The 15,542-nt window shown below is 33.5% G+C and overlaps 1 protein-coding gene across 8 annotated transcripts in view; it reads left to right on the top strand.

Annotated features, from left to right (window-relative positions):
• LOC126757387 (synaptic vesicular amine transporter) overlaps positions 1-15,542 on the top strand; it is a 59,384-nt gene that overhangs the window by 8,307 nt on the left and 35,535 nt on the right. For 2 of the 8 annotated variants that reach the window (XM_050471261.1, XM_050471254.1), the window contains exons 1-2: positions 13,097-13,149; positions 13,764-14,235. The exons of 1 other annotated variant lie outside the window; for it this stretch is intronic. The gene's annotated coding sequence lies outside the window, so the exon portion shown is untranslated. Of the gene's footprint in view, positions 1-6,348; positions 6,611-13,086; positions 13,150-13,205; positions 13,225-13,763; positions 14,236-15,542 lie in introns of those variants that run through there. 5 more of the 8 variants (XM_050471257.1, XM_050471255.1, XM_050471260.1 and 2 more) reach the window with 5 other exon arrangements.

The following is a 15,542-nucleotide window of genomic DNA, read 5'->3' as shown; positions in this document are numbered from 1 at the left end:
GCATTGAAGAAATACGTCCTCAGAGTTATATTATCGTGGTGGAATCGGAACAGATAGCTTCTGAAGCATGCATGACCACTCAGTATTTCCTTTAGGTGGAAGTCTAGGTCCCCAAGTGGTCTATCTATCCACGAATGGATGTCCGTGATTAGTCTGTGGGTCCACTGTCCTTTGGTTGAGGTTTGCCACCGTTCCTGCCACACTGTGATGTCTTTGGTTCTCCCCTCTTTTCTTTACGCCTACAGACTACTCTGATAGCTGGTCCAATCGAGCGAATTCGTCTTTAAGCAAGCGCTTTAGCATGGACAAGAGGGGCAATTGCAAGCAAATGCTAAAATCGATATGAAACTCTTATACCATAATAATTAGCTTAAAAGTGCCTCGATCTACTGAAAAAATATATATCCATCAACTCATTGAATTTGGTAAAAAAAAAAACGGATTCCTATCCAACCCAGATGCCCAAAGTCTCTCAAGTTGAAGTATTGAGCGCAGTGGAATATGTTCTTTTTCATTCGGCTGAAGGCTGGGCTTTCGCATAAATAAAGTTCCAGCGTCTACTCCTCCTCTGCGCATGCTCTGCATTCCGTCGAATACGCTTTTCCTATTTTCTTAAGGTGAAATCTTACGCGTAGGTGCCCTATGATGATCTCAGAACTAATTGCTAGAGGTGAGCAACTTCACTTCTACTGGATAACAGGACACAAAGGTCAAGAATTGTGTACGACTAACATCCGAAAACGTGATCAACATTGGGAAACCCATGCTTTGTCTATACGTCGATCTCGATGGAAGCGTGGTAAAGAAAATCTAAACCCGATGGAACGAGCTACCTGGGTGCAAAACGGCAAAAGTCATGCGCAAAACGGTAGATCGGAAATACACAAAATTCTTGGCACTCGATAGAAGAGACTGTAGGAACACAATGCGAATACAGGATGGGGCTGACAGAACGGGAAGACAGGAAATGTCTAGAACAGGGCACCAGGAAAACAATGGTACATCTCCTGTGAACTTGTCCCGCCTTAGCAGGACTACGATTTAAGCATCTGGGTTACCCACAGTATGAATCGCGCCTTGATGTGATGTTATTTGAAAGTCACGAGGTGACCTCACAGGAAGCTTACTGCCAGCAGGTTGTACAAAAGAAAAGCAGGTACCATACCTGTAGAATGTCGGCTCTCTCATCTCGATGTGATGTGATTTGAATGTCATGAGGTGACCTCACGTGAAGATGGTTGACAGCTGGTTCTATAAAACAAAAGCATTCACCTTGCCTTGCCAGTGCTCAGGTGACTCTTACGTCTCGATTTGATGTGATTTACAAGTCATGAGATGACCTCACGTGAAGATGGTTGACAGCTGGCTCTATAAAAGAGAAACATGCACCATGCCTGGTCAGTGCTGGCTCTTACCTTATCTTATCGATCTGAACAATGCAAGCATACAAGAACTTGATTTCAATCGTTTAGTTTTCGTTTTAGTGATCCATACTTCGTTTACTCCCCAAGAAGCTGTTCATTTGTCGGAATCGCCGATGCAGAACTACTATAGCATAACTATACTATAACTGCTATACAAACGGAGCGATCGGAATCAAATGCTTGTATGGAAGACTTTTTCATTTGACCAGATATCTTCATCAAATTTGGCAAGGGTTATTTTCCAAGGCAACGCTGCAATCTCCGAAGTATTTTTTCAGATCGAACCACTATAGCGTATAGCTGCCATATAAACTGACCAATGAAAGTTGTAATAAGAAATCTTTTGTATTTCTGAAGGGTCTTATAGCTTCGGTGTAGCCGTTTTTTTCATGTTTCTTGCTGTTCTTGTTGTGTTTGCCGTTAGTTTATGCTAATCAAAGCTTTACAACTGTCATGTCAGATATTTATAAGCATGTGTGCATTTCCACTGGCGCCCATTGCAGCCAATGCATTTAAATAATAATTTAGGAATATTCTTTGCAATTTTTCAATAGGAAGAAATACTTAGACAACAACAATTTTGCTTGTTTTTGTTGTTGCCACTATAAATAGTACAGCATCACTTCCATCACGTCAATACTTGTATTTTATTGAAGTCTCATGGCTGAGTGCGCGCTACCAATGCCATTGCACGCGGCGCTGCATACAAATGGTCAACAAATATACAAATATACATATGTTAATAAGACTACATGTCGATATGTTTGTGTGTGTGTGTGTGTGTTGTTTGCATAACTTAAATATTTTATATCGGCCTCTTGGTCAAGTTCACACACAAAGCAAACAATCATAGCAGAATAAAAACAACAACAACAGCAAACGATGCCATAAAAATGAGCATCAATTAGGCAAATATAGGCATGTGGGGTAAAATGTGGGGTGGGTGAGGTAGCAAAAACATAAGAGAGGCGCTGTTCGACAAAAGATCGGTCGCGTGCGTTAAGCTGAGAAGGGCATATGTTTGCATTATAGTACTTAGTACATGGGAACTGATGAAAAACTTGTAGATAACTCTTTTATTGCTATATTGTTGTTGTTGAGTGTGTAAACAACTATTAGTAAAATATCGAAAAAAATTAAATTAAATTAACTTTATGACAGTGCTTGTATTCTAAGTGCTTTAACTGAGTATCAGAATTAATTAAGTATTAAGCAATAAATTGAAAATGTCTGGTTGTGATTTCCAACTAAAGGATTTGTCAGTCAATAAGTCAATAAGCAATAATTTACACATATCTATGCATACACACGTACTTACATATGTGTCACGTACATATATGTCGTTTGTTTACAAAATAATTCAGTTAGTCATGTCCAGGAAAAAATTAAAATGTAAATGAATTTTAATTGGTTCGCAGGCGCATGAGTTGTCGCGCCTACAAATGGCAGCCAATAAAATTTGCGACATTTACGAGTCAAGTTCATGAGCACTCGTGTGTGTGTGTGTATGTGTTATATGTGCATAGGAGAGGCTAGTAGCCTTTTATAGGCTATATGGGCGGCAATGTTCGCATTTCAGATCGTGTGCTGTCACTTAACGGTATTTAAATTCATAAAATGCCTTACTTGATTTGTTGTGGGTCGTGTGCGAGTGTTCTAGGCGGCCTATTGGCAAGTGAATTGCTGGTAATTTACAAATATGCAAATTACAACATTTTTGTCATGTGAGCACTTAATTGGTTTTTAAAATATTACATGAAATGTGAAATTGTTTCTCAATAATAGAAATATTTGCATATTTTTTTCTCAATAATGGAAATCCAATAATGCAATAAATAATAAAATACAATAAATACAAATAATAAAAATTTCTATGGTTTACTTTCTTCGTGACCTCGTCAAATGTTTATCATTGTAATCGAATTCATAATCCTACATATGTACATTGTGTCAAAAAAGTCTACGAAAATTGTATTTAATTTATATAATTTTATATATAATATTTTATATTATAATTTTAATATTTAATTATTAAACTATATTAATTTTATCGCCTTCGAAGTGGTTCCCACCAAGTTTAATACACTTATGGGAACCGCCAAAAAGCTAATAGTTATACATTATTTCCAAAATGCCACAAAAATCATCATGGAACCAGTAGAAGTAATTATATAGTACCCCCCAAAATTCTACTCTTGATCCGCCCCTGCACTTGTGCTAACAATTTTTCCAGTCCTCGAAACACTTTTCATTATCACTTTTTGGAATGGCCTTCAGCTCTTTCAGTGATTTTTGTTTTATTTCTTCGATCGACTGAAAACAGGTTCCACGGACCGGAAATTTCAGTTTGGGGAACAAGAAAAAATCACACGGATCCAAATCTGTTGAATAGGTGGTTGATCAATGGTTTGTTTTTTTTTTACCATTCTGATCATTTTCGACGGATGTTCTCACGCAAACGCCTTAATACGGCCAAATAGAACCCCTTATTGACCGTCTGTCCTTCCGGTATAAAGTCTTGGTGCACCAAGCTACGAATATCGAAAAAAGAGCATCCACCTTGATTTTTGGGCAGCTTTGGCGTGGTGTTTTTGGTTTAGGCTCGTTTTTTCCCATGTCTCATCGGCATTTATTATGCTCTCATGAATGTGGAATCGCAATCCGCACGATCAAGCATGTCTAAAGAGACCTGTTTACGTACTCTTTTTGAAAAAAAAGTCAGCTTTATCGAGACTAGTCGAGAAAGAACGCGTTTCATACTCAAAATATCCACCAAAATCATCAGTTGAAGAGTTCGAAGGTCGTCCAGAACGAGCCATGTCTTCAACGATCGCAGGCTTGTATTTTTGATAAAACTGAATCACCGCAAGCCTTTTCCAACATTCGCACCGATTTTGCATACGAAACTTGGTAAAAATTCAAAAAATGAGACAAATTCTTTCTTCGATATTTTTATCCGGTTCGGTCTGAACAATTTTATCCGATATTGTAGCACTGTCTTGGATACAAGTACTTGATTTTGATCGATCAGTTCGTATGGCAGGTATACTCTAGAGTGGTCCGATATTGATCGCATCGACAAATGAGCAGTTTCTTAGGCAGTATGTAGCCAAATTCTATACTATTTCCAAAGAATTTCAACTCTTTCCAACATACTTTATTTTAGAACCATTAAAGATAATAACAAAAGTTAATTCTACATTACAATAACAAATTATTGTTATTAAGAGCTTGTAACTTTGTTGTGAACATATCAATAAAATATTGACTTAAAGTTAATTTTCAAGTAACATTTACTTTGTTTCAGTTTATTTATACCGCCGCTTTAATTACAAATCTTAGTTTTAGAACAATTAGTTTATGATTTTCTCACATCAAAATGCAGTGCTGTTTTTTAGAATAAGAATTTTCGCAGCCAATTAATTGCACTTGAGTAAATTTTATTCGCACAAACCATATGCCGATTGCAACCATTAAGAAACAATAAATTAACATTCGAAATGGAAATACTATTGACGTATTGAAATATATAATTATGTATTGTATATAAAGAAGAAGCACGAATCATTGCACTACTAGTAATAGTAATAATTACTCCATAGCAACGCACTGTAAACATTTTATACCCTACATGACATATTAAAATGTATGAAAGGCAAGGAAAAAGTGGGACTTACTTATATTTATTGTTTGAGAATTTATGAAATACTTTGATGGACGAGAGAAATTGCTAATAAAAAGGTAAAGCGCCTAAATATATGCTACGAAATTATTGATTATATAAGTATTTAAGACGCCATTTTGGTATAGACGACTAAATTTTGAGCAATTTTCAAGCTAAAAAAATAAAAACATTTTTATGATCCATTTTTATGTGATTGATATTGGCATTTAATGAATAAAAAAAAAATTAAAAAAAAAATTTTTTTAAAAATAAAAAAGTCGTCTGATTACAGGCAGTTGGAGTGAAGCAAAGAAAACAGTGCTACCTGGTTGACATGATTTCAACCCCTGAAATGAAAATTTTTAAAAATTCTTCATTATTAAAGTTTTTCGAGTTTTTTAAAAATATTAAAATTTTCCAAAATCGAAGAAGATAGAGTGCTGTATACAAGACCAAGCCGCCTCACAAAATCTGCTGTATTTCCGCAAATAACTCGAATTTTTTGAAATCCGTTTAAGGGCATATTTTTAAAGGTATAAATTTTGAAAATATGCAAAAAAATCAAATTTTCAAATTTTTCAAATTTGACAAAAAAAAAATCATAAGATGGCGCCGACTTGAAAATATATCATTTCAATACTTTTTTTGACCTTTTCGAATTTTTTAAAAATATTTAATATTAAAATGGAACGATGTAAAACAAAAGCCACGCCACGTCAAAAAAACCGCTGTAATTCCGAAAAAGAACTCGAATTTTTAAAAATCCTTTTGAGTGCACATTTTTGAAGGTCTAATCTTTGCAAATATGCAGCGAAAAATCGAATTTTTCAAATTTCTAGGCCAGAATACGCCTTAAATACATCGCAGAAGGCAGATCACTTGAATCGAGCTTCTACAAATCGTCTCAAATACTTCTAGAAATATTTACAGAAAGCCTTACTGTTTAAATTGTGTCATAACCTTCAATATCTCAATTTTTTCAGCACAATTAATTCATCAGTTTCATTTCAATTTAAGAAATATTTCTAGCAAATTCATCAGCTACATTCTAATTTAAGAAATATTTCAGCAAACAAATTCTCTTTCATGCAGGGTATTTTTTACGTCTCCCCCTTGAACGAAAACAATAGCGCTCTTATTTGCTTGAGCAAACTACTTACATTGCATAAAAGATTTACTTTAATTTTATTTAAGTACTTAGAAAATCTGTAGGGCTTTTAGTTGGAGATTAGCTGCCTCTTATGACAGGTCGTCTCATATCAGTCTAATAAAAAAATCCACGATATTGCAAAATAATTGAGCCGAAAAAAGGTTGAATGGAAAAAAGCAAAACTTAAAAATTATTTAGCAACATTAACAGTTATTGTTTTGCAATAAAATTGTGAAAAATAAAAAAAATTTAGTAGACTTTTAGAGAAATTCTAAAACTGAAAATTTTAAAATTGTGTACTTTGACAGTGAAGTGTAATAAATTAGTACGTGTATATATTTTAGCTTTGGGATTATTTTTTACAAGCCAAAGGTTTGTATAGTTCTCGTACATAATTTTTTATATTTAAACTTTTAGTACGGATAGTAGAGCATATATGTATGTATATATACCAATACTACTGTGAGATCCTTATATCAGTGTTGTAATTAATAATTTCAAAACAAATATATTTTGAATTTGTTGATGGGTTTATTTTTTTGTTTTGGTTGAAGAAACTACATACATAAATCAACTTCTAAAATATCAAATATCCTGCGAGACTTTTACAAAGCTCAGAAAGATGTTTTTTTTAGTTTCTTAGAGGCATTTTATTTAATAAAATTTTATTTTCATAAATAAAAAAATAATGTACATTCTGACTCTGACTAATGTACTTTAATAATCGGCGATTTATTTCGATCACCTAGAATGCGTAAGCGATCTAAAGGAGGCCCACCAAATAAAGGTGTCTGCCGATGACGAAGATTTTGTTGTTTAAAAATAACTAAAAAGCGAAACAAAAAAAGGTATTTTTACTATAAATGTGTTGAAGTAATGCTCGAAAGACTGGTCAAAATTTTGATTTTTTGTCGATTTTGAAATCTATCTAATTTTATGGTACTTCAGTGTGGGAAAAAAATAATATTCAAAATTCTTATTCCTCCGATCAGTACCCTTGAAAACAGCATTTTGCTTATCTATTTATATCTATATTTTCATCAGTTAAAGAGGTCTAAGGTCGTCGAAAACGAGACGTGCCTTCAACGATCTTTCGACCGTCTTTGAAGGTTTTGTACCACTCGTAGTCTTGTATTTTTGATAAAATTTAATCACCGTGTGCCTTTTACAACATTCGCACCGATTCCGCAAGCGAAATTTGGTTGGAAATACAAAATTTGAGACAAATTCTTTGTTCGACAGTCCTACCAATTTAGCAACATTTCTTGAAATATCACTTACACGGGGAATTTAATTATAATTTCCGGGTGTCTTTTTGTCGTAATGAAAAATTATATATACCGATCAGTATCTTGACTTTCACCGGTTATTCTTCATTTTTTCTGGGATAGTTGTTTATGTCTGATTTCGTATAGATATATACACAAGTAGTTGATTTTTACCGATTAGTTGGTATGACAGGTATATTCTACAGTGACCGAGGGTTGAGGGTTTCGACAAATGAGTAGTTTCTTTGGAAAAAAAGGATGCAAAATTTAAACGTGTCACCCTTTAGCGGCCATTAGTGCTCAACTTAGACCACGTTGCCTATCTAACTTAAATAGCCACAGAGCAGCAAGTTAATTTGAGGCATAAATACGCTCACAGCTCTGATTCAATTTCGTGCAACTTAAAGCTTTCTTAAATTTTTCTTTTAATTTCCTGATGAATACGAGTATATGCGCATACGATATCGTATGCGCATATACATACATATGTGTTTTATTTCAAATTTTTTTTATTTCTTTTTGAACTCATGAAAAACAAATTTTTGTTGAAAAAAAACTCCCTAAATATTTGAGTCCTTCAATTTGACTTTAAGTACTTCCTTTACGTTTTTTCACGTTTTTCGCATATTTTTGGAAAAATTTAGTCAACATTTGGACTTAACGAAAAACTTTCAAAGGAAAAGTTGTAAGAATTTAAATTTCGTAGAAAAAAGTTCTACACGAACAGATAATAAAAGTGCTTTGTTTCAGAGTTTTAAACGATTTAATAAAACAAAAAATAAAAGTAGGAAGGTTTCAATGAAATTTTTGTATTTAAAACTAAATTCAAAGACTTTATATAAATTGAGTGATATACTCACGGCAGTTGTATACAAAAAAACCACTTCAAAATCCGACAGTAAATGTCATGGATCAACCGCAGTGATAAAGCACAACACTTTTTATTTCTTTCTGAGTAATAAGGCGCACTTTTACTAAATTCTCCAGTGTCCGGTGTCCGGTCAGAGCACAATTTAGTTATTTTACTCGATAATTAATATTCCAAAATTTAAACTATTTTAAATTAAAAAAAACAGCAAAAGTAAGTTTAAAATAGAAACCACTGACATTAAAAAGTGAAAGTATCGATTATCGATAGACAAACGAACTAATACTGCGCTTGCACTTTTGGTGACAACGCGGAGTTCTGCATGTGCATGAATAACATATTCACTTATCTATATTTCTAGTTTGAGATCTAGCGCAAAAATACAAATTATTTACGCGATTAAATGCTTATCCTGTGACATAAACACTAGAGATTTATATCATATGTAGTTGGAATTTGAACATAAAGTTTAAACGATTTTTTTTTAAGTGATGAAAAATCATATACATTTTAAGTGATAAATTTATTGAGATGTGTTTATATTATATACAATTAATGCAGTTAATGTTTAACATGAACAATATACATAACATAAAATATACAATATTTCCTTTTTTTACTATTTTTACTATCAAATTATGACAAATACTCTATAACATTACAAGCAGCCAAAGACGTTCTACGTTTTTATGTACGCTTTTATCCGCCCACGCACCTAATTTTATTAAATAAATTCCATTGTGTGCTGGTATTTACATACAAGTACATACATACACGTACACCAGATGACGTTTCAGTTTAAGCTTTGAACTCAGCCGCCTTAATTTGTAATACGACAGTACAAAAAAAAATAAAAAAAAAATCGTGTTCTTTATTTTTTCTCTGCGGGTTTATATTGTTAAGTGAGTTTTTAATGCAATTGTTTAGAGAAATCGTAAAAATATATAGTATGTACTTGTCAAATTATTGTGCTCAAATATTATTTATGCGTCGAAAATCATGATGTTGCAAGAATTGCCTGGGGGAATTTCACCGCAAATCAATAAACGAATAGCTATTTGAATATACACAACCAAAAAAAAAAAAAAAACGTGAAATGTTTTTGATCGATTGTCTACTTGGCCTTATTGTTTTGTTTGGAACCTGTTATCGTTGGTTGTCTTTCATTAAGCAATTTTTAGTCGGATTACAGTGTATATACTTAGAATTTATTGTCTTTATTTATTATAGGAAATTTTTTTTATCTAGCTTTACATGTGCTCTTACTCAGTAATATATATATATAATAATATACACAGAATTGGGTATACTAAAATTGCCACGAAGTTTGTAACGAAATTTTTAACACTCAGAAAGAAACGTCGGAGACCCTTTGGAGTATTGAAATTAAATTGACACTAATTCCCTAACCAGTTCTTTTCAGTCAATAATATGTAGTAGCTAAAAAAAAAACCATCATCAAATTGCGAGGTTTTTATCTTAGGTTTTAAGTTGTCTTACGAGGGTTGTATTTCATATTTCGGGATTAGAGAATCAAAATAAATATTAATCATCGAAAATCGCTTTATTGTTTTTCAACATATTTTCCATTAAGATCTAACCACCTTTGCATGCCTTTGAAGCAATTGTCGAAGCACTTTTGCCACTCAAATTGAGCTATCCACAAAACATGGGTTCTGAACGCAACAACCGCCCCTCAGGTGTCGAAAAACGTTGAATAAGAAGTAGTCATTGGGTGCAAAATCAGATCTAAACGATGGATGGCTCATCAAATCGATGTTTTGAGCGCTCAAAATGCAGTTGTTTCAGTCGATGTGCGAGAGCCCGCATTGTGATCCGTCTGCGGCGATTGGTTTTCCTGATTTCTTGAGAGACAACTAGCAAGCAATTGGTTTTGTTGTTTACAACTCAGAATTTACTGTACTGCATTTTTCTAGTGATACTGTTGCGACATGTACAGATTCTCTGACAACAAAAACAGACGTTCATTTCCTTAGAAATGCTTCGTGTGCGTACAACTTTTGTTGAACTCGGCTCATCTTTGAAGCAACCATAAAGTCGGCTGCTGTTTACTTTCGGGCTCATACGCGTAACAATCTTGCAATATCAGTTTGCACACAGCATCAATAGTTTCCAGAACAACAACTGATTTAGGATAACATTCTTGAAATTAGTCTTGGAGTGATCTATGCTCTCAAATGAATTAATCATACCATCAATAAAAACTGTTCCCTGATGGAGCTTCGTCGCCAAAAATTGAATTTAGTTCATCGAAGCACTGTCAAACTGTATGACAAAATTGTGATTTGATAGATTTCAATATTAGGGTGACCAGATTGCAACACTAGGATTGCCAAATCCCGAAATGTAAAAGGCAAGCTACCTGTTTATAGAATTTCGTGGATAACAGTAGCAAATATGTTCAGCTGTGAAGTTTCTTCTGCCAGACCGAAAGTTTGATTTCGTATATTGTTCAGCACTTTTTCTTGTATAAATATTATAATTATTGAAGTAAAATTTCTTTCTATTTATTTTGAACAACAAATTCGGCCCTTATTGACACCGACAATCAATAATCAATTGATCGCTCGCACTGTTATACGATGTACTTAACGCAAATGCTTTACTCGAGCATTTTATTCGCACAAATGTAGCTATGTATGTATGTAACTACGTATATTTGAACAGTTGACATCCTTTATTGAATACAAATTTGCATAAAAAATTAGCTGTTTACGAAAAGAGCGTAAATAACGTGCAATTTCTAAGCAAAGTGCGCGCCTTTTTATACCCTCGCAACATGTTGCCACAGAGTATAATAGTTTTGTTCACCTAACGGTTGTAAGTAACACCTAAAACTAAGCGAGATGGATATAGGTTGAAATCTATGTGATTGTCTGTCTCTCCGTTCGTACGTCAGTGCAAGCTCTAACTTGAGTAAAATTTGATTTATCTTGATGAAACTTGGTACACATGATCATGACATAAAAGTAAGACAGGGTTCATAGATGGGCGTAATCGAACCATTGTCACACACACAAAGTGCCCTTTCAAGGAAAACCTATAAAGTGCCATAACTAAACACTAAAATAAGATATAAAACTGTAGTTTGACACAGAGGATTGCAGTAGCCAGCTGGAAATTTTGAAAAAGTGTGCGTGGTCCAGCCCTCTCATAAGTTAAGTGTATATATCTCATAAACTACTTAAGCCATAACAACCAATCTTTCTGAGCACAAGCGGAAGATAACCCCGCTCACTCCCCATATAACGGTTCTGTTCAAAACTACTAAAAGCGCAATAAATAAACATCTAATTACGCCAGAGACATTAAATTTTACCTCCGAGATGGTATAAGAGGGCTGTATGGGAGCATGTGTGAAAATTGGGCAATGGGCGTGGCACCGCCCACTTTTTGGTGAAATCACATATCTCGGAACCTGACTAACCGATTTCGACTAAATTCAATACGTGGTATTTTTCCTATAATCTTATATCACAGTGTGAAAATGGACGAAATCGGACTACAACCACTTTATTCTTGTCAAAATCCAACCAAAAATGTTAAAGTCCCTAGGTACCGAATATGTGAACCCCAGTATCTATAGCTGACTTTTGACAGGAAATATCGGTCAATGTGTGCGACTTACAATTGAAAGTCAGACAGAATCGTTTCCTGACAATGGTAATTCTGAGTATGAAAATGGGTTGAATCGGATCAATACTTCCCTGAGCGCCCCATATACCTAATATAAAGATTTTGAAACTTCCATGTGACTTTATGCTGGATATATTTGTTATTAGTTATTATTATATATGTTGTTAGTTATATCAGTGAAAATTACAGAACATATCATATCAGGTATACTGTTGCTTAAAATGGATCAAATCGGACGAAAACTGGAACTAGCCCCCATATAACTGATATCAGGCTGACTTAGCTCCATATGATTGGTGATTGTATATGAGGTGCCTTAATGAAACACAGGGAACATTTTTTAGTACGTGGCATGATAATAGTTAATAGATAAAATCGGGTCAATACTACCTTAACTTCCATATACTACCTTATTAATAATTTTGGGTTTTCTAGCAAATATTGTGCCATAGTATATATGTAAGTTGCTTAGATTCCAATCCTCTGGTTGATATTGTACACCTTAAGGTATTTTCCTAACTTTGATTTATGCAAGTTGCGCGCGTATAAAATGTTCAGTTGCACCCGAACTTAGCGCTTCCTTACTTGTTATTTTTATTTTTATTATTTTTCGACTTTTTTTATGATTGAAAGAAGCGAGTAATGTAAATAGAAATGCAAGAAAATTATTTGTGCACACCGAAATAATAATAATAATAATAAAGCAAGCTCTAAACACTTGTAGCGACAACGTGTGAGTCCAGAAAACGTAATGTTGTCCAGATGTGTTGTATATACAAGTATACATATACTATAGATATAATATACATACATATCTACTTAACGATATACAGATAATGTATGTATGTATGTTAAATGAATTGCTCGCTTGCAGGTACGCGAATTCCGGTACTGCGACGGTTTAGACAAATTATTCGAAACATGCAATCTTACAGTGACTTGCATACATACTTCCTTTATATACATACATATATATAGTCGTGTTTACATATCTACATACATACGTCGTTGTGTGCATATTTGATATAAGATTTCTTATGATTTTTTCGCCTACTTACTAAACGACTGTTGCGCATCGAACTGAGTCGTCTGTCGGCATTCAAGCACGTTGGACAAGTGTGAGTAACACGCTTAGCGCTTTCCGTTAGATGTGCGGGTTATTTTGGCGCGCATTTCACGCGGTGAAATTTTACGTGATTTGTTTTTTTTTGAAATATTGAAATTTTTGTTAAAAAAAAATATTGAAATTTTTGTTAAAAAAAATATTGAAATTTTTTGTTAAAAAAATATTGAAATTTTTTGTTAAAAAAATATTGAAATTTTTTGTTAAAAAAATATTGAAATTTTTTTATTAAACAAATATTGAAATTTTTTGTTAAAAAAATATCGAAATTTTTGATTAAAAAAAATATTGAAATTTTTTGTTAAAAAAAAATATTGAAATTTTTTGTTAAAAAAATATTGAAATTTTTTGTTAAAAAAATATTGATATTTTTGTAAAAAATAATGGAATTTTTTGTTAAAAAAATATATTGAAATTTTTTGTTAAAAAAAATATTGAAATTTTTTTATTAAAAAAATATTGAAATTTTTCATTAAAGAAAATTTATTATTTCAGCTTTTTTGTTCTGAAAAATGAATCAAAACTCGTGTGGAATTTCCCTCAAAGTTCATAGAGTTCTAAATAAAAAATATTTTTTTTTATTCCTTATTCTTTATTTTTTATGCTTAGTGAGCTCGAAATATAAATTTGTCAGTTTTTCTGTGCTCAGTCACACAATCGGAAGTGATGAATTAACTGTAACTCAGCTGCACACAACAACAAATAATAATGGCAGCACAACAAAAGTAACAAAAGATGAAAAGCAAAAGTGCACGAGAAGAATATTTGTTAATTACTTGCATAATTAAGCTTTATAGTGGCATTTGTAATTGCTCAGCGCGTGTTATAGCTTAAAATAAATAACAATATACATACATATGTATATACATATGAGAATATAAATAAACAGAAATTGAAATTTTTAAAAAATTATTTTTTACTGTGTAAAAATAAAAATTAATTACATTTGAAATATTTAAAAAGTAATAAAAATATATTTTTTCAAATATGTGCATGTGAGTTTGTGTGAGCTATAGTTGCCAGCGCTTTGTTGTAAACATATAATAGGGAAATTTTGGAGCTTACAATTCTACAATTAACCGTAAGTGAGCGCTACTAATTGAGTTGAATCCAAACTTTGAAATAAATATTTTCTATCAAAACATAGTACTAATAATATTTTTTTATATTAGCAAACAAAAACATTAAAAAACTTTTATTATAATACCCTCTACAAATACAAAAGATTCCTCACAAAAACTTTGATCGATCAGTTCGTATGGCAACTATATGCTATAGTGATTCGATCTGAACAATTTCTCCTAAGTTAATAACCCCAGCCGAGTTTGATGAAGATATCTCGACAAATGAAAAGGTTTTCCACACAAGCACTTAATTCCGATCGTTTTGTTTGCCTGTCAGCTATATGCTATAGCGATCCGATCTGAATAATTTCTTCGGAAATTGGACCGTTATCTTTAAAAAGCTTTCCATACAAGCACTTTATGTCGGTATTTTGGACTTGTGGTTACGTGGAAGTTTATTACGAGCAGTTTCGACCTCACGATCCTCAACATACTTATGTACATATATCAACGATTGACACCTTCAACTAACGTGCTCATGTAGGCCACCTGGTTTTTATAGTTTCCCTCAGTGCATCTTGTTTTGGTGCTTGTGACCGCCAAAGGCTGATACGAAAAACTGCAAAGTGCGTTTTGAGTAATTACCACGCCCCTAGCGCCCCTAGTGGTGCTAGGAGGGTGATTAATGATGCCCATGAAAGCCTTCGGTATAGAGGATGCGGTGCAATTGATTTTAGCTCATATACTCTGGCCGCTAGATGTCGCAAAAGGGTGGAAAAATACCGATATCGGTCGATCCGACAAATTAGCAGGTCTTTAGGGGTGGAAAAAAACAGATCATTCTTGAGAGCTGAACGACTGAATCGTAGACGGACGGACAAACGGACATGGCTGGATCGTTAGGATACCTCAAGAAAATCAATAGGGGTCTGCAAACTAAATCGTTGTCAATCGTAGACAACCATAATGCCGGTATCAATCACAAACTAATTGATACCTTATTTCCGCTTAAAATTTGAAGAACCCAGCACTATCCCACAAACACGACTATGCACTGACCATATAGTGACCTTAATAACGATAGACAAATAGAAAATATTGAGCTTTTGTTCTATGACCTTTGGTCTATTGTGCCCCCTCCTAAATCACATATGGGCACAAAGGCCCAGCACTCCGAACAACTCCAGGACCATACTGTGTGCGACTGGGGTGATGTGTCAACGTAGATGGATGCTAGGGCCTTGAGCTTGCTTCTACTGGGAAATCTAGAATCAGGTGTTTTGGAGCTTCTTGTTTCATGTCGCAAAACCAGCAGTTTGCGTAA

This window comes from Bactrocera neohumeralis, chromosome 4 (genome assembly GCF_024586455.1).
Source record: "Bactrocera neohumeralis isolate Rockhampton chromosome 4, APGP_CSIRO_Bneo_wtdbg2-racon-allhic-juicebox.fasta_v2, whole genome shotgun sequence".
Classification (NCBI taxonomy): domain Eukaryota; kingdom Metazoa; phylum Arthropoda; class Insecta; order Diptera; family Tephritidae; genus Bactrocera; species Bactrocera neohumeralis.
This window is presented reverse-complemented; position numbering and strand designations above follow the sequence as displayed.